The 20,920-nt window shown below is 37.0% G+C and overlaps 1 protein-coding gene and 1 non-coding gene across 7 annotated transcripts in view; one reads left to right on the forward strand and one right to left on the reverse strand.

Annotated features, from left to right (window-relative positions):
* The window catches only part of CTNNA1 (catenin alpha 1), a 320,722-nt gene that overhangs the window by 228,362 nt on the left and 71,440 nt on the right, over positions 1 to 20,920 (forward strand). The gene's annotated exons all lie outside the window — the stretch shown is intronic.
* On the reverse strand, positions 4,413 to 4,519 carry LOC139034597 (U6 spliceosomal RNA). The gene has a single exon (XR_011487120.1). It is a non-coding gene; the product is annotated as a U6 spliceosomal RNA (small nuclear RNA).

Genomic DNA, 20,920 nt, shown 5'->3' on the forward strand with positions numbered 1-20,920 from the left:
AATAGGTATCACTAAAGCTTGATCAAATAGCCTCCCCCATAGCTGTTTTCTCAGCTGTGAAACAGTCATTAATAGCTACTCTTCTACCTGACTTTGTTAGAAGGCACAGAGAAACACTCAAGACCAGGGAAAATGAAAATGGGAACGTTGATGGTGGTAATGCAAAAATATCAACATGCCTTGAGAGAAGAGAGCAATAAATGAACTGTAGTCTGGAAAAGGTGAACCAGGTACCTGGGTAGTCAGTGACTGAGGCTGCTGTCCTGTCGTCTTGGCTCTGTGTGATATCTTGGTTTCTTGCTCTGTCTGTAGCGGAGAGCCAAAGCAGCAGCCTCCACCCTCAGTCTTCATCATCTTGTAGTTTAAGCGTCTAATTTTGGCTGACAGAGGATCTTTTTCCCACCCCACCTCATTTGAGTGTGGAAAGGAAAAGGGATGCCATGTTTGACATGAGCATAAAACTAGAAAATGCTGTGTATATGTGCAAATTGGTATTGTTTTACGAAAATAATAATACAGTTCTTTCTTCCTCATCTATTCTTTTTACTTTTGGCAAAGTTATGTTGAGAATAAATCAATTCATTAAAAATAGTGTCATTGTTTAAATGTAGCAAGCTAGGCATTTTATTTTTTTTTAATAAGCCTGTTTGTCTAGAATACCCACATAGGACAAAAAAATTAAAAGCTTATCAGTCATAACTTTCTACCCTAATATTTTCTGTCCAATGATCTTAATTTTTTTTTTTAATTTAAATTCGGTGTTTTAGAGGACCTAAGGTAGTTAAAAAGAACTGGTTGAGTTTCTAGACTGTCCTTGCCAGAGATAGATGTAGCTGGCTGCCAGGAAATTTCTTTGTGATTTCATGCCTGCTCTCTTGAAAGTTACTTTGGTTTTTGTATTTCTTCATCACAAAAGTCAGTGGAATGTGATGTTTTTCTTCTCTGAGTGAATGTCCTTTTTTAAAATTTTATTTTATGTTGAATCTGTGTTCACATCAGATGACTGCTAAATAAGTACTTGACAGCTGATAATTTATTTATTTTAAAGTGGAATATTCAGTATTTAGAACCAGAGACTGCTACGAACAGATTTTGTTTGGTCATTCTCTGAAAACAGACCTTTTCATAATGGTGTAATTTGGAAATATACCATAAAGAAGACATTTCACTTGAGATGTTTATGCTAAAATAATAACTAGTCAATAAATTGTCTTACAAGTATTATTTTCAGATGAGTTGAAGTGATTGACCTTCTGGTTTTACTCCAGTTGCAGATATTCTAACTTCGGGTTTTGTAATTTGCAGTTTGTGCCATATAGATGCAGTGTGGCATCTTACTTCAAGTCTTCCTTGCTAATTATTCTTTAACTCCAGAACTTACTTGTCCTGAATTACTTCTCCCTGCTTTGAAGGAGAATTACTGGTTTTGTAGACTCACATAAGGAACTCATCTTCTAGGAATAAAAAGATCTGTGTTTTGACTTGCCCTTGTTTCTGTATGAACATTGCATAACCTGAAATATTTTATAAGAAAAATTCTAGATGTTTGATCAGTGTACCCAACTATAATCTTTACAGCTCCTAACAATAAATGCACTTGTTGCTGGGAAATAGATGTATGTGTTTATGTTGCTTTTAATATTCTGAATTGGTGAAGATACTGGCAAATTGTTTAGTTTTTTAAAGTTGGTCATTTATATATACAATTATTGAGTCATTTTTTGGTGATAAAGGAATCCCTTGTTCCCTTTAACCTTTTCAAACATGGTTTATCTTAGGCTACTGAAATTTCTTAATTTAGGAAATGGACTTCAAATCATTAGTAAGAGATGTGTTGAATTTTTCTGTTTCAAAGCAATATTGAACTTTGTAGCATTTACCAAGAACTTCCATTTAAAAGTAGAATTTTAATCACAGTGCTTGTTAAAACGGATTCCATTGACTAGCTGTTACTTGCTGTCTGTAGATCTTTCATTTTGGCAAACTCTAGAGCAGGAATCAAACTTTTTTTTTTTAATTTGGTTTTCCCTGCTAGTGTAAAATTAATTATTTTCTCAGAACCACTGTGAATCAAGAATTACAGTAGTTTGGGAATTCTCTGGTGGTCTAGTGGTTAGGACTCTGCCCTACCATTGCCAGGGACCCGGGTTCAATCCCTGGTCAGGGAACTAAGATCCCACCCATGAGGTATAGCCATAAAAAGAAAAAAGTTTTGTTAGTTTTAGGGTTTTGAGGATAAAGACCAATAACTGTCTATTTGCAGTTTGAGGATTTGGACAAATGATAGTTCTTTCAACCCTCAAGATTTGATCATCCAGTGATGAACATAGGTTTATGATGAATGCCTTATGAAATGACATGATGTTGTAGATTTGTTTTAAAAACCCTACCCCAAAACTAACATAACTATTACAAATGAAACAAGAAAGCAGAAAGTTGATGGCTGGTAATACTGCATAAGGAAGTTCTTTTTACTATTCTTAATCTTTTTGGATGTTTGGGAAAATCCCATAATAAAAAGTTAAAAGACATATCTTATTATTATGGTTATTTGAGTAGATGCCAGCATATTAGATATTTAAGGGCACAGTTTTTGCCATGTCTTACAGGCTTTCTGAAGGCATTTGTCTTGCAGATTCTAAAAGAGCCTGCTTTATTCTATCCAGCCCCCTTCTCAGTCCCCAGTTCTTACTTAGGTTAATTAATTCTCTTGGGAATTTGTATGGAAAAATGAGAAAATGATGCAGTTAGTAAATGAAAACTGAAGTAAGAACTTAGGGCATTAAGTAGAGTCAAGGTCATGAGGGGTCGTGGCAAAATGAATCTGTGGGTGGACAGCAGCTATGAATTAGCTAGGCCACATGGAGGGTAACGTTGGGTCAGGCATTTGAGACTGGAGAATGGTGCAGCCAGTTAGGAGAGGATCCTAGGCTTCCTGTATTGCCTCTGAGGCTGTGTTTGGTTTCTTATGCATTTGTCCTTTGTCACTGTATTTGATTTGATTTCCTTGATTCTCCAAAAAAGGAGTTTAACTAGTGTAGTCATTGAATGATGTAGTGTTCTAGGCTAAATTGTTAGCAAGCACTTTTTTTTAGAAGGTCAGAAGTGGTCGTTACTTACCTAGGCGTTCCGTAGTCTACTGCTTCAAGCATTATCACAGCCATTGCCCTCCCATGAATCATAGTTTTTTTTTCTTCTCATTTATTTTTATTAGTTGAAAGCTAATTACTTTACAATATTGTAGTGGTTTTTGCCATACATTGACATGAATCGGCCATGGATTTACATGTGTTCCCCATCCCGATCCCCCCTCCCGCCTCACTCTCCATCCCATCCCTCTGGGTCTTTGCACCAGCCCTGAGCACTTGTCTCATGCATCCAACCTGGGCTGGTGATCTGTTTCACCATTGATAGTATACTTGTTTCAATGCTGTTCTCTCAGAACATCCCACCCTCGCCTTCTCCCACAGAGTCCCAAAGTCTGTTCTGTACATCTGTGTCTCTTTTTCTGTTTTGCAAATAGGGTTATCGTTACCATCTTTTAAAATTCCATATATATGCGTTAGTATACTGTATTGGTCTTTATCTTTCTGGCTTACTTCACTCTGTATAATGGCTTCAGTTTCATCCATCTCATTAGAACTGATTCAAATGAATTCTTTTTAATGGCTGAGTAATATTCCATTGTGTATATGTACCATAGCTTTCTTATCCATTCATCTGCTGATGGGCATCTAGGTTGTTTCCATGTCCTGGCTATTATAAACAGTGCTGCGATGAACATTGGGGTGCACATGTCTCTTTCAGATGTGGTTTCCTTGGTGTGTATGCCCAGGAGTGGGATTGCTGGGTCATATGGCAGTTCTATTTCCAGTTTTTTAAGGAATCTCCACACTGTTCTCCATAGTGGCTGTACTAGTTTGCATTCCCACCAACAGTGTAAGAAGATTCCCTTTTCTCCACACCCTCTTCAGCATTTATTGCTTGTAGACTTTTGGATAGCAGCCATCCTGACTGGCGTGTAATGGTACCTCATTGTGGTTTTGATTTGCGTTTCTCTGATAATGAATGATGTTGAGCATCTTTTCATGTGTTTGTTAGCCATCTGTATGTCTTCTTTGGAGAAATGTCTGTTTAGATCTTTGGCCCATTTTTTGATTGGGTCGTTTACTTTTCTGGAATTGAGCTGCAGGAGTTGCTTGTATATTTTTGAGATGAATCCTTTGTTGGTTCATTTGCTATTATTTTCTCCCAATCTGAGGGCTGTCTTTTCACCTTGCTTATAGTTTTGTTTGTTGTGCAAAAGTTTTTAAGTTTTATTAGGTCCCATTTGTTTATTTTTGCTTTTATTTCTAATATTCTGGGAGGTGGGTCATAGAGGTTCCTGCTGTGATTTATGTCGGAGAGTGTTTAAAAATAAGGAACGCTTCACGAATTTGCGTGTCATCCTTGCGCAGGGGCCATGCTAATCTTCTCTGTATCGTTCCAATTTTAGTATATGTGCTGCCGAACCGAGCACTGAATCATAGTTTTAAAGCTCTATCATGTGTACTAAAAAATTTTTGTTTCTTATCTGTACTTGACTATTGTGTAATTTAGTAGTGATGTTTCTTTGGTTGTTCACTAAACTTTGAATGGAATATAATAAATGGTAGTAATTAGCCAGGCCTGCGGGCACCCCCCCCCCCCCCATGGTCACATGACTTATCGCCTATACACTTCCTACTGATAAAGAAGTTGCCTCAGCACAATTTTAGGTGGCTTTAACAGTATTTTGTTGGCCATAATGGTTTCAGATTCCTTGCTTTCACTGTTGATTTTGAAAATCAGGGCCTCTAGCTAGGGAAAACGGTGTTTGAATATAAACATTCTTTGTACTGCTGCATTCCCCCCTCTTTTTTTTTTAGCACTTTTTGTGGGCAAAAACCGGAATTAGGCGATCTGGCTTAGAAGAGATAATGCTGTGCAATAAAATCTTTTAAAAAAGCACAAATGAAATTATTTTATTATAAAACACTCAAGTCTAAGACTATACTAAATAGGGTATTCAAAGACAAGGTTGGCATTGAAGAGTGGGTGAAGGGAGAAACAATAATAGATATAGAATCAGCAATTAATTAGTGTACAGGGGATGGCAAACCTGGCTTGGTGGGAACGAAGAACCCTTAAGGTACCATTTCACAAGGAAGATTTGCTAGAAGCAGTCCTCTTTTCTACTGTTAGTGGGTGGCTCACTGACAGTTAGGGGTGTTGGGAAATGTTTGCTTTTCCCTTTTAATTTGCACCGATGTAGAAAGTTACTGTTCTAATTCTAGTGATAAGGGGTGTATGGAGAGAGGAGTTTTAATCATATTACTTTTATATTATAACATCTTTGATTGACAGCATTCTTTTAAGGTGGTTTTAGCCTTTGATACATTTCCTCAGGCCCAAAAAAATGATCTACTAAAGCAGAAAGGAATGAAACCATTGCATTTAGCCTCTAGACAGCAACACATTAAGGACTAATGACTGCCAAAAGGAAATGTCAACCACTGAGCTAGTCTACTTTCTTTGGCAGCTGCAAATCCGGTGAATCAACAGTTTTTGGGGTGTATATTTAATGTGGGTGGAGGAAAAGAGTGTCTAACATTCTTTAAGGCCCTGTTAATTTTGGCACGGTTGGACTTGGAGCCCGTTTCTACTTTTCTAAACCCAAGAAAGGCACGTGGCATAGAATAAGGATAATTCCTTATTATGTAGATACTATTGGATAGACACATTTTAAAATGTGTTTGTGGCTTTGTTTTTATGTATTTTTGTTTGTTGTGGGTGCTAAAAGGTGGTGTGTTCATGTGTACGAGGGAATGTACTTAAAGAGTTGATTGCCTTGATACCCTTTTTCACAAACAGGAATTACCTGAAGAAAGGATAAAATTGTAATCCTGGAGGTTTAAGGAGCAAATTTAGACTGAATACTAAAAATTACTTTTAAGAAAAGGACACAAATTTAGGGCATTAAAACTTAAAACCAAGTATGCTCACCATGTCCTGGATATTGAAACTAATGTTGATACTTAAATATTCACATCTAAGGATTGGAAGAGTGATAGCTAAAGGGTATACAGAGCTTCTTTTTAGATGGTAAAAATGTTCTAATGGTAATGGTTGTATATATCTGTGAATATACTTTAAAAAACATCAAGTGGTATACTTTACCTGGGTGAGTTATATATCAATTATGTCTTAATATATACATTATAATAAGTACATATATCTTAATACATAAATGCATATCTTAATAAAGCTGTTAAAAATATTGACATGCTTTTTCACATGTATGTATCCTAATGATGTGATGAGTATTTTAAATTATATTTTCTATAGATTCATGAAACTTGTTTATCCTGTGTGAAGCAAAGAATGTTTTCCCCATTTTGAGATGGGGCCTGTGTCTGCTATTGCCATCAGAATGACTTTGGCCACATTAAAAGCCTACATTGTATATATAAGTTGGCTTCTTTAATCTTCTGGCTTTCTATTGAACAAACTAATGGTCTGTAATTTTCTATGGTTGTTTCATCTAAATTATGAATATATCAAGTAAAGAATTGTTGAATCAAAAATAATTTTAAAAATTGAGAAATCAGATTGAACATGTATCATTTCAGAGTGACTATTTTTATTTTTATTTTGTCTCTGAAAAAGTGGTGGATCTGTACATTATGCATATTGATGGCCCTTAAGCTATCATATTTTAAATACTATGGACTTTTTAATGTGATGATTCTGCATATAATCAGTAAAATTTGATTAGCTTAGAACTCTAAGAACTATGAAAAGGAATCAGCTTTTATATTAATTAAATAGTAACTTTTTTAGTGAAAACTTTTTTTGATCACAGGAATATAATGGATTTGAAGGAGGAATTTTGATAGAAATAATGGTTCTCATTAAATTATAAATATATATATATCTCATAGCTATGAGATACAGCTTGAACTTGAGGAAATTGCAAAAAAGAGGTAGCAGAGGTTGTAAGTGAAGTGGCTTGTTTATTTTTTATTTTTTTCCATTTATTTTTATTAGTTGGAGGCTAATTACTTTACAACATTGCAGTGGTTTTTGTCATACATTGAAATGAATTAGCCATGGATTTACATGTATTCCCCATCCCGGTCCCCCCTCCCACCTCCCTCTCCACACGATCCCTCTGGGTCTTCCCAGTGCACCAGGCCCAGAAGTGGCTTGTTTAAAGCAGTATTAATTACTTTGTTAGCCTATAATAGATTTTTTTTTTCCTTTGTGGGTTATTATTTGTAGATCAACAATATGGCTCTTGAGTTTGTGTCATACTGGCATTTTCTGATCTTTGTGCTACACCTGCCAGAACAGCATGGTTGATGCTGTAGGGTTTGCTGCTGACTTGTGGAGTTAAACTGCAAATCTGTCAACTTTGGTGAACTCAAGGGGCTTATGTATGGTGAAGTGTAGGCAGAAGTTATCAGCCTTCTTCCAGCTTTCAGTGTTCAGTTCCATCCTAGAAATCAACAACAACTATACAAGCTTAAAATAAACTATGTATATAATATATATAAAATTACAGTTACTAACAAGGGTTCAAATTAACCATAATGACTTCTTTTCAGTGTTTTTCCATTTATGTTAACCTGCTAGGTAGTTAGTACATTTTATTTCCCAGTGTTTTCTACCAGACCAAACTGTTACAGGCTCCAAAAACATTCATATGAGAGAAGGAATTTTCAGAAGTTCTTAAGCTTTTTCTGAAACAAGGGGGAAGACTGTAAGCATTCATTTTTAGCTTTCATAATTTCTTAGTTAAAATGTCAGTTGAAATAGACAAATATAGTCTCTTTTCCCCAGTTTTTATTGTCACTTTGTTTGGGGATATTTGTACCTCCTCCCTTTTTTTTCCCCCTTAAAGAAGACTCTCAGAGAGAAGCTTGATGATAGAATTTCAGGCACAATGGCAGAAAGTAAGAAAAGATGTGTTTTGCTAGATAGATTCACCCTCAGATCAGTGTGGACAGGTGCTTGTGAAGCCTATTTTCGGTAGGGAATCTCTCTCTTAAGCTGATGTCCTGGGAGACAGAGCATATGTTTGCTGCCCCAAGTAAATTTTCAATGGGCTATAGAAAGGGACTATTTGAGTAGCTTTAGCTCTTAGTTCTGTTGTTGCTGCTTGGAGTTTGGTTCTGATGATGTTGATATTTCTTTATCTGGGGCTGAGAAGTTGAATAGTAGCTGAAAATGACAAAGATTGTATAGGCTAGTGGGTTTCTTATTAGTTGTGAAGTTGTCAGGGATGCGTGTGTACGTGCTCAGTCAGTTTGTGTCTGACTCTCTGAAACCCCATGGACTCTATCTACTAGGCTCCTCTGCCATGGAATTTTCCAGGCGAGAGCACTGGAGTGGGCTGCCATTTCCAACTCTAGGGGATCTTCACCCAGGGATTGAACTTGGATCTCTTGAGTCTCCTGCATTGTCAGGCTCATTCTTTACCATGGCTCCAACTAATATTACTTATGTTTCTGCAGAGAAATCGGGTGTCTCCTCTGTGTGTTTAAAATTCTTTTTGTGTTGTTGGTATTCAGTGGCCTGCTCTGGGGTGGTGAAGTCTACCTAACTGGAAGCTTTGTTTTCCCTCCAGAGATCTTTGAACTCTGCGTTTACTGATATGTGTAGGTTGTTGGCATTAAGATAAATTTCTTATTGAAAGGATTGTCAGTGGACTGATGTTGTTCTATTTCTTGACAGCTTCACTGAACTGAAAGAGTCACTCCCCAATCTCGGTCATCTCAACACTGAGTTGGCGATGATGGTTGTGCCTATGCACACAGCATGGTTGGGAGCTTGTGAAATAACCCCTGCTATTCTTACTACTGCTATGATTACCACTACTATTACTAATAAAGTTTAGAATTTTAAATGGTTAATACTTTAAGGCCTCTTTTTTGTTTTTACCTGTCCTGCTTTCCAGTGATTTCTTAGCGTAGTTGCATTTCTTCTGCTGAGTCAAAGAGCTTCATTCTGCCCTTCCTCCCTTTACCATCTCCTCTCCTCTCTTTGCAGTGGCCAAATTCATTTGGAGAATCTTTCCTTTTTTATGTGCATTCTGGTAATAATATCTGAAGATTGTATTAATTTTTAGCAAATACACCCCTACTGACTGTTGCAGAGGTTATTTTATTTCTTTCCGTTTCTTTTAACTGTCTTGCCTGAAGTTGGTGGCCTTATTTCCAGATTCATAATATGTTCTCTTTACTGTTAAAACGTATACTTTGCTTGGGTCTGGCACACTTCTTTATTCTGAGTTTCCTGGCATGGAGAAGCGAGGCTCTTGAGTGACAGTGTTCATTCTCTGAATTGAGTTTTGAATAGGCCTCTCTGTATAAAATCTCTTCATTATTCTTTCCTGCTTCATTTTGGATTTATTTGGTGACTGCATTTGAAGTAGATTTCTAAAAATTTGAATACTATGACTGTCCATATAGTTTATTTTCTTGTTCTCTTTTTTTTTTTTTTTTTTTCCTTTCTTTTCTTTATCACTTTTTGTTTGGCTGTGCCTTGTGGCGTGTGGGAACTTAGCTCCCTGACCAGGGGTCCAGTCTGAGTTGGAAGCACAGAGTCTAAATCACTGGACCACCAGGAGGTCCCTTTCATTTGTTTTTCTATAAGTCACGTTGATATGTTTTTTGTAGTTTATTGAAACTTCTTTCTAGCACAAGAAGATGATGTTATGAATAAAACTTTTTCTACAGTGTATAAGAGAATTTAAACACCCTAGAGCTGGTTAAATAATTAACCAAAAACAATGTTTAAGTGTGGCATATGTAGTATTAAAAAGACACTGAAACAGGTAATGTGAAGTCTAGAAGGTTTCTTTTCCCTTTGATATTTATAACCTTTATTTCTTTTTAGAGTTCTAAAATGGCTGAAGGGAAAAATCTTTGTAGTTAAGCTGGGCTGACTTAGAAGTGAGGCATGTGGGCTGGCTGACATCATCAGTCTTCACCTAGGAGATATGAACAGTTGCCTTCAGATGTTATCTGTGAACTTACTCATTGGATTAATGGTTAGTTGCTTCAGAAATAATATGGGAAAGTGGGAACGTGTTTCATTTGCTGAGTCTGATAGGTTTGTTTTGAAAAATGTAGGTCTTTATTGTTAAGCTGAGATCTTTATGACTACGGTATTTCTTTCTACCTAATAAAAGAGTTTTTTAGTTCTTAAAATAGGTAATATATTTATATGGTGCAAAATTAAAAGGGTATAAAAGAGTATATAGTGAGTATATATGAAGTCCCCTTTCATTCCTGTTCTCTAGCCATCCATTTTTTCTTCTTATATTTTGTTTCCTTCCAGAAATGTTTTATGTAGATACAGTAAAGTACATACACACACACACACACACACATAATTAAAGATGTCTGTTTTGAGAGTTATGTTACTTAATTTTCAAAGAGACTTTACTCTGATAATCTTCAGACTTCTGCTTGGGCTTCCCCCCCCCCCACCCCCCCACCCCCCAGAAGTGTTTTCTTAAGTATATACTTTGCTCTTATGACCACTGAATTGCATTCCACAGCCCCCTTTTTTGGTCAGAAGTTTGCAATCTTTTTTTCACTCCTAAGAAAGCTGTTTCCTGTTTGTCATTGCTTTCCTGCTACTTTTTTAGGTATTTAATCTGAGGCCTCTCTTATTTTCTCTACTGGGGCATCGGCTTCCAGTCCCTTATTGTAATGAAGTCTGTAAACCTCACATGCTTGGAATGTAGTCATTGTGTCGTGTTTCATGTCTGAATTGTTTTTCAACCAAGTCAGATTGAGTAGCCCTAGGCTGGTTGCTCGATTATTAACTGTTCTGTATATTATTGAGGTTACTTCTCTTTAACAAATAATTACTATTATGACAGCACATCTTAGTGTATTATCTGTATAGCCAATAGGCATTTACTGTTCTCTTTGAAATGTTATTTCAGTGTCAGATCTCTTTACACTTCATAATTTATTAGCTTTTCTCATCACAGATGGTTTATAGTGGTCTTCATTCACTATAATTTTCAAGGTTTTATCATTTTACTGTAGTCTCTTTCAGTTTTGCATATCTGAGAATTCCTGTGGTCTTTAACTCCTAACTCTGGCTCTTGTCCAGAAAAAGCATTGACTGATGCTTTCTGGTTTTAGAGCCCCAAAGACTCTGTGAGCCTCTATGACTCTTGCCTATTAACCACTACTGGGGGTTGGGGAACCCTGGCTAACACGTCTTTTTGTGACTGATAGTAGTTTCTGCTTTCTAATATTGAACCTTTAACCTCAGCCATACAGAAGGAGTTTTTAGATTCAGTGTAGGGGATATTGTGCATTGCCTATAGCCATGGTAAAAATACTGCCACTCTGTGCTATAGGAAGAAAGACTATTAGTAAACAAACAAACAAAAAGTACTCTTTGTCTTGTGCCAGTGGAAAACATGCAGTAATGTAACCGATGATAGATGGCTGGGGAGTGCAGATTTAGGGAGAATTTCACAAAATATTCTGTGTTGAGTATATCGTAGGTAATCGGGAAAACCATGTTGCCTTTACTGGGCTCCTATCTCACTGAGCCTCTCTTCTTATATTGCTGGGCACTATTGTGCTTGATTTCTGACACCTGGGCTTCTAGGTCCCTAAATTTCACATCTTCAGGTGATTTTCAAGTTGATCAAGGCCACTGGTCGTCTTGGGAAGTTATGCTGCAGTGCTTGGGGGTAAAGGTGAACTATGATGGGAATGGATGGTTTCTGTCTTTAAGTCGGGGAGATACTCATTATAGGTACAACTAGTTAATGTGGGTGCTGCCCAGTCAGCATGCTGTTGTGCTGGAGCAGGATTCTGGAAGCCTCTATCAGGCCTGGCATTAACCTTTTAAGTATTGGTGTGAGTGTGTGTGTGAGAGATATTGCAACACTTTTAACAGTGCCTCAGTGCAATGGGGCTGTGGGCTAATAGCCACCCCTGACCCCTGCCTCCGTCAACATTTCCTGCTTCCAGGCTCAGTTCAGAGAGCTACTTTCACCTCTTTCTTAGCAGTTTTCCAGGACAGTGATTTTAGCCTCTTTTCCACTGTACATCCTCTTTTCACTGCCTTCATTCTTCTGTTTTCTGTCCCATCCCCTCCTTTTTACACCGTCGTAGTTTCCTTCCCAGGATCCAGTGAATCTGGTGACTACTATAGTTTAATTATAGCTGCTTTTTAGACTCTATATTGCCTTTCAAAATATAAGAAATTAGGAGTCACTTTTAACAAGTGCAACTGTACAATACAGAAATTATAAAGGCAAAGATAATTCTTTTAAAATTTATACACACCCATACACATGCATATAGCTTTCTACACGGGATAAACTGAAACTGTGCAGGGAAGGGAATTCTGGAAAGTGTAGTTCTGAATTGGCTAAATTGACCCAACAAAAATCCATCACAATCTTTCATTTGCCTGATGTGAGATAAATACTCCAATGTTTCTTCCGGTTGGATGGTGACTTATGTTTATACTGTTCATTAAGTAAGCTATTGCTCTGTGTGTACATGCAGAAGTAGTACCCCCAAAAGAGAAAAGATTGTTTTATTCTGGTTCTATGAAAAGAATTTTCAAATGAGAGTAACATATAAATTGACATAATCCAAGTAAAAATTCCTTTGTAGAAATTTCATGGTTGAATACAAAGTTAATCGCTTAACTTTTGAGCTTCTATACAATTATCCAAAAAGATTTTTTCCCCAAACAGGCTATTTTAGTTGTTCAGGATTAGAAGTCATTTGTCTTGGCAGGAAAGGGAAGAAGCCCAATCATAGAGCTGGTTTAGTGTAGGTTTTCAGAACATTTCCTTCTATATAGCATTCTATGGTAAACTTGTCTTTCACAGTTCTCATTGACATCACATCTGCAGGATTTCTATACTTGTAAATAATTTTAAGAATATTTGTTTTTATTTTTACCTACGTCTGCAGAATTTGTGTGGGTATCTGTGGTTTATTTATGGATATACAAGTTCTTGAATGCGAGCTTGAATGTAAGGACACATATTCAAGCAAGAGGTTCTTTCTTTAATCAAGTAAAAATGTTGGTGCAAGACTTGAAATCAGAGAGAGGTGCCAAAGTTTAAAAAACAAAATCTTCGACAAGAAATGAGCTAAGTAATGGCATTCTCTTTGAGACAAATAGAGGCTGTTTTATTTTGTCTTGACATAGGTCTTTTTACTTCTGTTTTTTCCCAACTGAACGCAGAGGACTTGTGCCTATTGAAATACTCTCTTCCATAGACTTAAGTGAAAAGTGTAAATGCTTGAAAGCTCTCAAGTAAGGAAAGGCTGAATGAGTAGGCTGCCAAGCATCACTGGAGAGAAACTTAAGTGAGAGAAGTGGAGGAAGAAAGAACAGTTTGACAAACTTCTCTGGCTGCAGTAGTGTAAAATACAGACATTTTGTGATACAGTGACAGTAAAGAATTTTAGGGTGGGATTCATTTGACCTACTGTGTCCCTCTGTTAGGAAAAAAAAAATCCCCCTAAGCCTTTCTATAGACATTTTTCCTAGTTCCTTTTTTCCTCATTTTGGACTAATTTATTATGATGTCATCTTATTCTTTCTTATCTTTTGTGGATACTATTCATTTAAAAGGGATAAGGATGGCTTATATATTATACTGTATGTAGAGGTATTTCTTACTTCATGGGACATATACTCTGATTTCTCCTTAGCAGTGAAAAGCATTTTCACTGATATCCTCACAGTTTTGAGTACCAGTTGTAACCATTGACAGATGTTTTCAATTTCACAGGCAAAAAGTTTTGAGTTCAGAATGTGAAGAGCAAATCTGATCTCTACAATGACCAAACCCCATGACTGGTCTTTTAACCAAGCAAACTAACCAACCAGTTCTATATATAAAAGTTACTGTGAATGCGGGAAATCATGGATTCACCAGTAGAAACCCTTTAATACCAATACAGAAAATACAATACAGGCTCAAGAGGGAGCCTGTATATAATTTATATATATAATTAAGACTGATTCGAGTTGTATGGCAGAAACCAACAAGCCATTGTAAAGTAGTTATCCTCTAGAAAAAAAAGAGAAAATCTAATACATACTGGGTAAAACATTTTCCCCCACCTGTCTCCTAAAAATTTGTACTTTGTTGAGAACTATTTTTTACTAATGGTTCTAGTTGCAGACCTTCGCCTGGAGGTGTTTTGGGGTCCCACACGTTCAAGTTTGGTGGGTGAGAGAGTCTCCATTTTTTCCCTCTCTAGCAGAAGGGGAAAGCATATCCCCCCCCCCCCTTTTTTTTTTCTTGTAAAAAGAGATGCAGAAAGCAACAGAAGTTGATATCTGGTAGGATCTCCTCATTTACAGTTTCCCCTACTTTGGTTAAATTTAAAAATACCTGCAAATTTATATATATATATAAATTATATAATTTTATACAAACACACATATATAATTTGGCTGCATGGCACTTGGTATCTTAGTTCCCCCATCAGAGATCAAACTCATGTCCCTTGTGTGTTGCCTGCAGTGGGAGCATGGAGTCTTAACCCCTGGACTGCTGACAAAGTCCCTTGAGTCAAAAATTATGTAGAATTCTTTGTTGTTCAGTCGCTCAGTTGTGTCCAACTCTTTGCGACCCCATGAACTGCAGCACACCAGACTTCCCTGTCCTTCACAATCTCCTGGACTTTGCTCAAACTCATATCTATCGAGTCAGTGATGCCATCCAACCATCTTGTTCTCTGTCATCCCCTTCTCCTCTTACCCTTAGTCTTTCCCCAGATCAAGGTCTTTTCCAGTGAGTTGGCTCTTTGCGTCAGATGGTCAAAGAATTGGAGCTTCAGTTTTAGCATCAGTCCTTACAATGAATATTCAGGGTTGATTTCCTTTAGGATTGACTGGTTCGATCTCCTTGCCATCCAAGGGGCTCTCAAGAGTCTTCTCTGGCACCACAGTTCAAAAGCATCAATTCTTTGGTGTTCAGTCTTCTTTGTGGTCCAACTCTCACATCTGTACATGACAACTGGGAAAACCGTAACTGACCTTTGTTGGCAAAGTGATGTCTCTCCTTTTTACTCTACTATCTAGGTTTGTCACAGTTTTTCTTCCAGGGAGAAAGCTTCTTTTAATTTTGTGGCTGCAGTGATCTTGGAGCCCAAGAAAATAAAGTCTATCAGTGTTTCCACTTTTTCCCCATCTATTTGCCATGAAGTGATGGGACTGAATGCCTTGATTGTAGTTTTTTGAATGTTGAATTTTAAGCCAACCTTTTCACTCTCCTCTTTCACCTTCATCAAGAGATTCTTTAGTTCCTCTTCACTTTCTGCCATAAGGGTGGTGTTATCTGCGTATCAGAGGTTATTGATATTTCTCCTGGCAGTCTTGATTCCAGCTTGTGCTTCATCCAGCCTGACAATTTCCCACGGTGTACCTTACTCTGCATTTAAGTTAAATAAGCAAGGTGATAATATATAGCCTTGATGTACTCCTTTCGCAATTTTGAAGCAGTCTGTGGTTCTCTATCTGGTTCTAACTGTAGAATTCTTAAGTCTGTACAGAAAAATCTGGGTATCTGATAATTTTCATGGTTTACCTAAGTGGGGAAGTTTATCAGCTAGTCTTTTTTTAGAGAGAGAAAAACTGATTTATTCTTTTTTTCTCCTTTCATGTACTCTTAAAAAATACATAACTTTCTTACACAGTTTTCCTATTTCTTTTGTACAGGTGTGTTTAAAAGATTACTCAAATAGCCCTATATGTTTTCAATTTTCCCTTCTTTTTTTTCCCAGCTAGTCTTGATTGTAATGAAAATCTGGAAAAATAAAAATGTATTTTCTTATTCGATACACCGAAGAACTCTTAAAAGTATGATGGTTTCTAAGTCTTTCTAAAGAAGGAGAAAGTATTTGATTATAGACAGGGAACCAAAAACATGATGGTATTAAATTTGGATAGGAAATTAAAGGATTCTGAAATTCTGAAGCTTGTTGCTGTTGTGAAATGTAACCCTTAAGGTGTCATTTTTCATCTTCAATTTCTGTTATGAAGATAGTATGTAGATAACAATTGGGGCTTTATTAAAATTATATTGACAGCCATTCCACAGTTTTTTAAAAAGTAGCAGTTTGAAGTATCTAACAGTGAAGCCATTAACGAACCTCTTATATATGAAAGTAACACATTAAACCTTATAATAAGATTCTTTTGTTGTAGTATGTGAGAGTTAAATTAGCAGGTTGTCACTACACTGTGCTCCTGCTTTTCTGTTTAATATTTGTACTATATAAGGGTATCAAATTATTGTTCTAAAAGTTTAAAATTTTAGCTTGCAGAGAATATAAGAGTACATAATAGATTTTATTAGAGTGAAGGGGACCCAAGCAAGGGATTTGCTCCATACTTCAAAAAGTGAAAACAGGTTCTGCCTTTTCTGTGTCTCATTCAGGAGAGGGAGTCCTTATTGACACTTGATTAGAAAGTTGTAAATATGAAAACATGAAGAAACTATGTATCTTCTCAGAAAATAGTTTCAGATTGGATATTAATAATGAAAACTTGAAATTAACATGGGAACTTAGACGCTCTATTTAGTACATGCTAGTGAAGGAATGATTTCTTACATTTTTGCCCCTCATGCTGCCCTCATTTCTCTTGAGCAAAGCTATGAGAGAGTCATTTGTTGTTTTCTCAATTGGCCATTGGTTCTTACCCTTTGACTGTCCTTCATATAAATCTTTCATCCATCATCTCCTGCAGCCCTTCTCTGATAGTTAAAATTATAGCTTTTGTTTTTCTCAGCAAAACAAGAAAAATTACTGAAATACATTTTTCTAAATCACCACTTTGACCATCATAATTCTAGTCATCTCCACAAATCTGAAGTGGCTGTTCTTGTTCACCATGTTAAATCTGAGCACCTTTCCTGGTCCCTGAAGCCCCTTGGCATTTGGACTTAACTTGGCTCATTTATTGGTATCAGTTTGTCAGATCAGAGGCTTTGGCCACCCCCCACACCCAGTCATATTGAAATCCTGTTTGTACTTTTGTACCTAGCTTAAAGCTCTTTTCGCCACTGCATTCTTCAGTGACCACCCTGAAGTGACCACCATTCTTCACCTGCCCCCTCTTTTCTAAATTCATCAGCGATCTAGGTGGCACCATTCAATTCACATTTTGGGGGCTTCTTTTATTAGTTATTTATTGACTCTTAAATTTAACCTCTGACTAAACTATAAACTCCTGAGGGCAAGTGCCTATATCACCTGAACATCTCATATAGTGAACGTTGAAGAACTTGTTAAATTACTTAAATATATTACAAAGTAGTAGTAGTAATACAGTCACACTTTACCACTCTGTGCCAGGAGTTCTGAGTGTTTTACACACTCTCCCATTTAATCTTCTGAACATGAGCTTCATACTGTTAAGACAGAGATTAAATGACTTATTTAAGATCTCACAGGTATTAAGTTCAAAACTATAGTTTGAGCTTAGCCTGGCTCCAGAGTTCAAGCTCTTAGCCACCATGCAACACTATAGTTCCAGTTGAGAAGAATAGTGTGTTAGATGGCCCATACCATAAATTAGACTTGTGATTATATATTCCCTTTCCTCCCCAAATTTTATTATGAAAAATTTCATACATAGATAGAACTGGAAAGAACTTTTCAATTGAACATGCATATTTACACACACCTATTTTGTAGATTTTCGATTGATTTTTTTATATTTGCTTTAGCACATATTTTCCATTCCTGTGTCCATCATGTTACTGTTTTACTTAAGTTTTTTGGTTGGGGGAACTGTGCTGGGTCTTCATTTTTGCGCTCAGGCTTTCTCTAGTGCGGTGCACTTGGGTCTCATTGCAGTGGCTCCTCTTGTTGCAGAGCGCAGGCTCTATGGTGCGAGGGCTTCAGTAGTTGTGATGTGTGGGCTCAGTGGTTTCCACGCACGGGCTTAGCTGTCCATAGGTATGTGAAATCTTCCCAGAGCAAGCATTGAACCTGTGTCCCCTGCATTGCCAGGTGGATTCTTAACAACCGGACCACCAGGAAAGTCCATCTTATTATTTGATTCATTTCAAAGTCAGTTACAGATACTTGGCATATTTCATCTGTAAACGTTACAGCATGCATCTTGGTTTAATTTTGTATGGTGAATTTTATACAGTAAAATGTACAAATTTTAAATATGCGATAGGTTTTGATAAATGCACATACTTTGTAACCCAGTCCTTTATGAAGATAGAGAACATTATATGATTATCATTTTATTAAATACTTGCCTTGTATTTCAAGTAAATGAGTCATACATTTCCCCCCATATTGAAACCTGCTTTTCTGATTGACCCATGTTCTCTTATTGGATCTTTGGTTTATTACACAGACCTCATTGAGGGCAGGATCATCTGTTTCAGCTACTTGGATTGGAGAACATACTTAGAGGTGTGACGAATGGTGGATTCACTGTAGTAGTAACCATTCTCCCTTCCTAAAGTAATATGGATACTTAATAGTACCGATTCCTTTGATACGCAGTGTTTCAGCCCATTTTCATGAATTAAGTTGACCTTATTCCTGTTAGTTTTCCAATAGAACGTGATTTGCTCATGTGACTTTGATGTTGAGAGAGGGGTGGTGCACTTGAATCCCATCCTTTTTTGGTTGACTGTTATTTGATAGATAACTGTTTAAAGTTTCCTAGGTTGATGTATCAGAAGAGTGTGGTAATTTGTCATCCACTACTTGAATTTCACCTTTTAACATGTGGAAAGCAGAATCTTAATCTTTTTTACTCCTCCCCTTCTCAATCTATGCCATCTATAGTGTTCTTACTCCCAGTTGATATTAGGTCTTGGAATTCAATTAATTTAAATGCTAATTCATAAATCAGACTAAAGAATATAGCCTATCATAGGTTTTGTCTAATCCCTAGGCCCACTCCTCCATCCCCTCTTCAATTTAAACTGAGGCGTGTGTGTGTGTGTGTGTTTGAAAATTGACATAAAATATTTATAAGGCATGATCTTAAAAATACTGATGATTATTTTGGGAAGCCAGAAGGTTTGTATTTTTCACAGAGTTATATTTGCTTAATTGTTTTTGTAGAAACTTAGGGTGATGTCTTTGCTGGGAACCTCAAGCCCACTTTAGATAAACGTTTTTACAAGTTGACTCTTTCTTTCACTTCTATCTGTAATTCATCTCATGTGTACTTCTAAGTGAGCACAAATTGAATGTCTAGATGATGGTATTGCTTATGCACTATGATGTCTTTTGACACTTTAGGAATGCTGCATCAAAAGGAAGAAAATTCTTGACCACTTGCTATTAGGTTTTCATGTAGCTGCTGCTGCTAAGTCGCTTCAGTCGTGTCCGACTCTGTGTGACCTCATAGATGGCAGCCCATTAGGCTGCTCTGTCCCAAGAATACTGGAGTGGGTTGCCATTTCCCTCTCCAATGAGGGAAAGTGAAGTCACTCTGTCGTGCCTGACTCTTAGTGACCCCGTGGACTGCAGCCTACCAGGCTCCTCCATCCATGGGATTTTCCAGGCAAGAGTATTGGAGTGGGGTGCTATTGCCTTCTCCAGGTTTTCATGTAGAGGATTAGATAAATCTTAGACTAGCAGTTTTACCAAAATAATAAAATGGGCTGTAGTTGTTGGAAGTTGATAGCAAATATCAGAGAGTAGTTTTGCACCTACTGGCTTGAAGGGATTGTCAGGAGACAAGAGGAAGACATGGTGACTTGGCACTGTCCCAGAATACCTATAGAAGTGTGCTGAAAGTGGTGTATTCTTTTTCCTTCTTTCTTACTGCCATTTTCCCTTTTGAACTTCAAGGGAGAGTTAGGGAGATTGATCAGAGAGAAGGTAGCATTGGCAGGGTTATTTCTGGATCCAGTATCTTAGTGTGTGCCATGGGTGACAGTCCTAGCATGAAGGGCCTAATGCTCTTGTCTTTATATTTGGAGCAAAAGCTATGGCAGAAAATACTTTCACGTGAAAGATCAGTGTTTTTGTAGCCAATTCAGTGGAATTCTGACAAAATGTATATGAAAATTTAGAGCACAGATGAGGGAAGTAAAGATTACCACCTATTATCTTGAGAACGCTACATTTCTGAGATTTTAGAACCATATTCTCTATACCTGCGTCCTTTATTCCCTAGGGTGCATTCCCTGCCCGCCCCCCCATAAACCCAGCAAAGTAACTATTAACATTAGACATGTGAAGAATGTTAGGGATTTTATTTGCTCATAGACCTGGAGTGAGTGCTATTTATTAAGAGCAAAAATGTCACTATTCTTAAATGGCTCGTATTTCTTATCATTTGACAGTGTAAGAATGGTGAATAATATTATTTGATACTTGAATCTATACAAAGGGATGGGTAGACTAAGAAGACAACTCAAGATGTGTACTTGTGTTTCTAATAGTATTTCCCAAGCTGTATAAATTCATTTGCAGCTGATGGGCATTTGGTTTTGTCACATCTAGTTCTCACATACTGTTATTAAAAATAGCAAATATTTGTTAAGTATTTACTGTGTGCCAGCCTGTTTTCAGGACTTCGCATGTATTAAATTCCCTTTTGCTTGTTACTGTTACTAATTCCATCTTAAGAGACCCAAGGCACAGTGAGGTTGATGATGAACTGGTTCAGGTGACAGGCCCAAGTGTGGAGCAGGTCTCTAATCACAGGTCTCTATTTGCTCTTGTTGAAACGTAGAAGGTTTTGCTAATGACATACAGAATGAGTTTTAAATTTTAAAGACAGTTAAATTTCTGACAGCTATCCACAGTAGTGAATGCTTTATCTTTTTAAGTGTGTTCTTTCTTAGGAAATTGGTTATCATCTTATAGATTCTTATCTAAATCATTCT

Source organism: Odocoileus virginianus, chromosome 3 (genome assembly GCF_023699985.2).
Source record: "Odocoileus virginianus isolate 20LAN1187 ecotype Illinois chromosome 3, Ovbor_1.2, whole genome shotgun sequence".
NCBI classification, from domain to species: domain Eukaryota; kingdom Metazoa; phylum Chordata; class Mammalia; order Artiodactyla; family Cervidae; genus Odocoileus; species Odocoileus virginianus.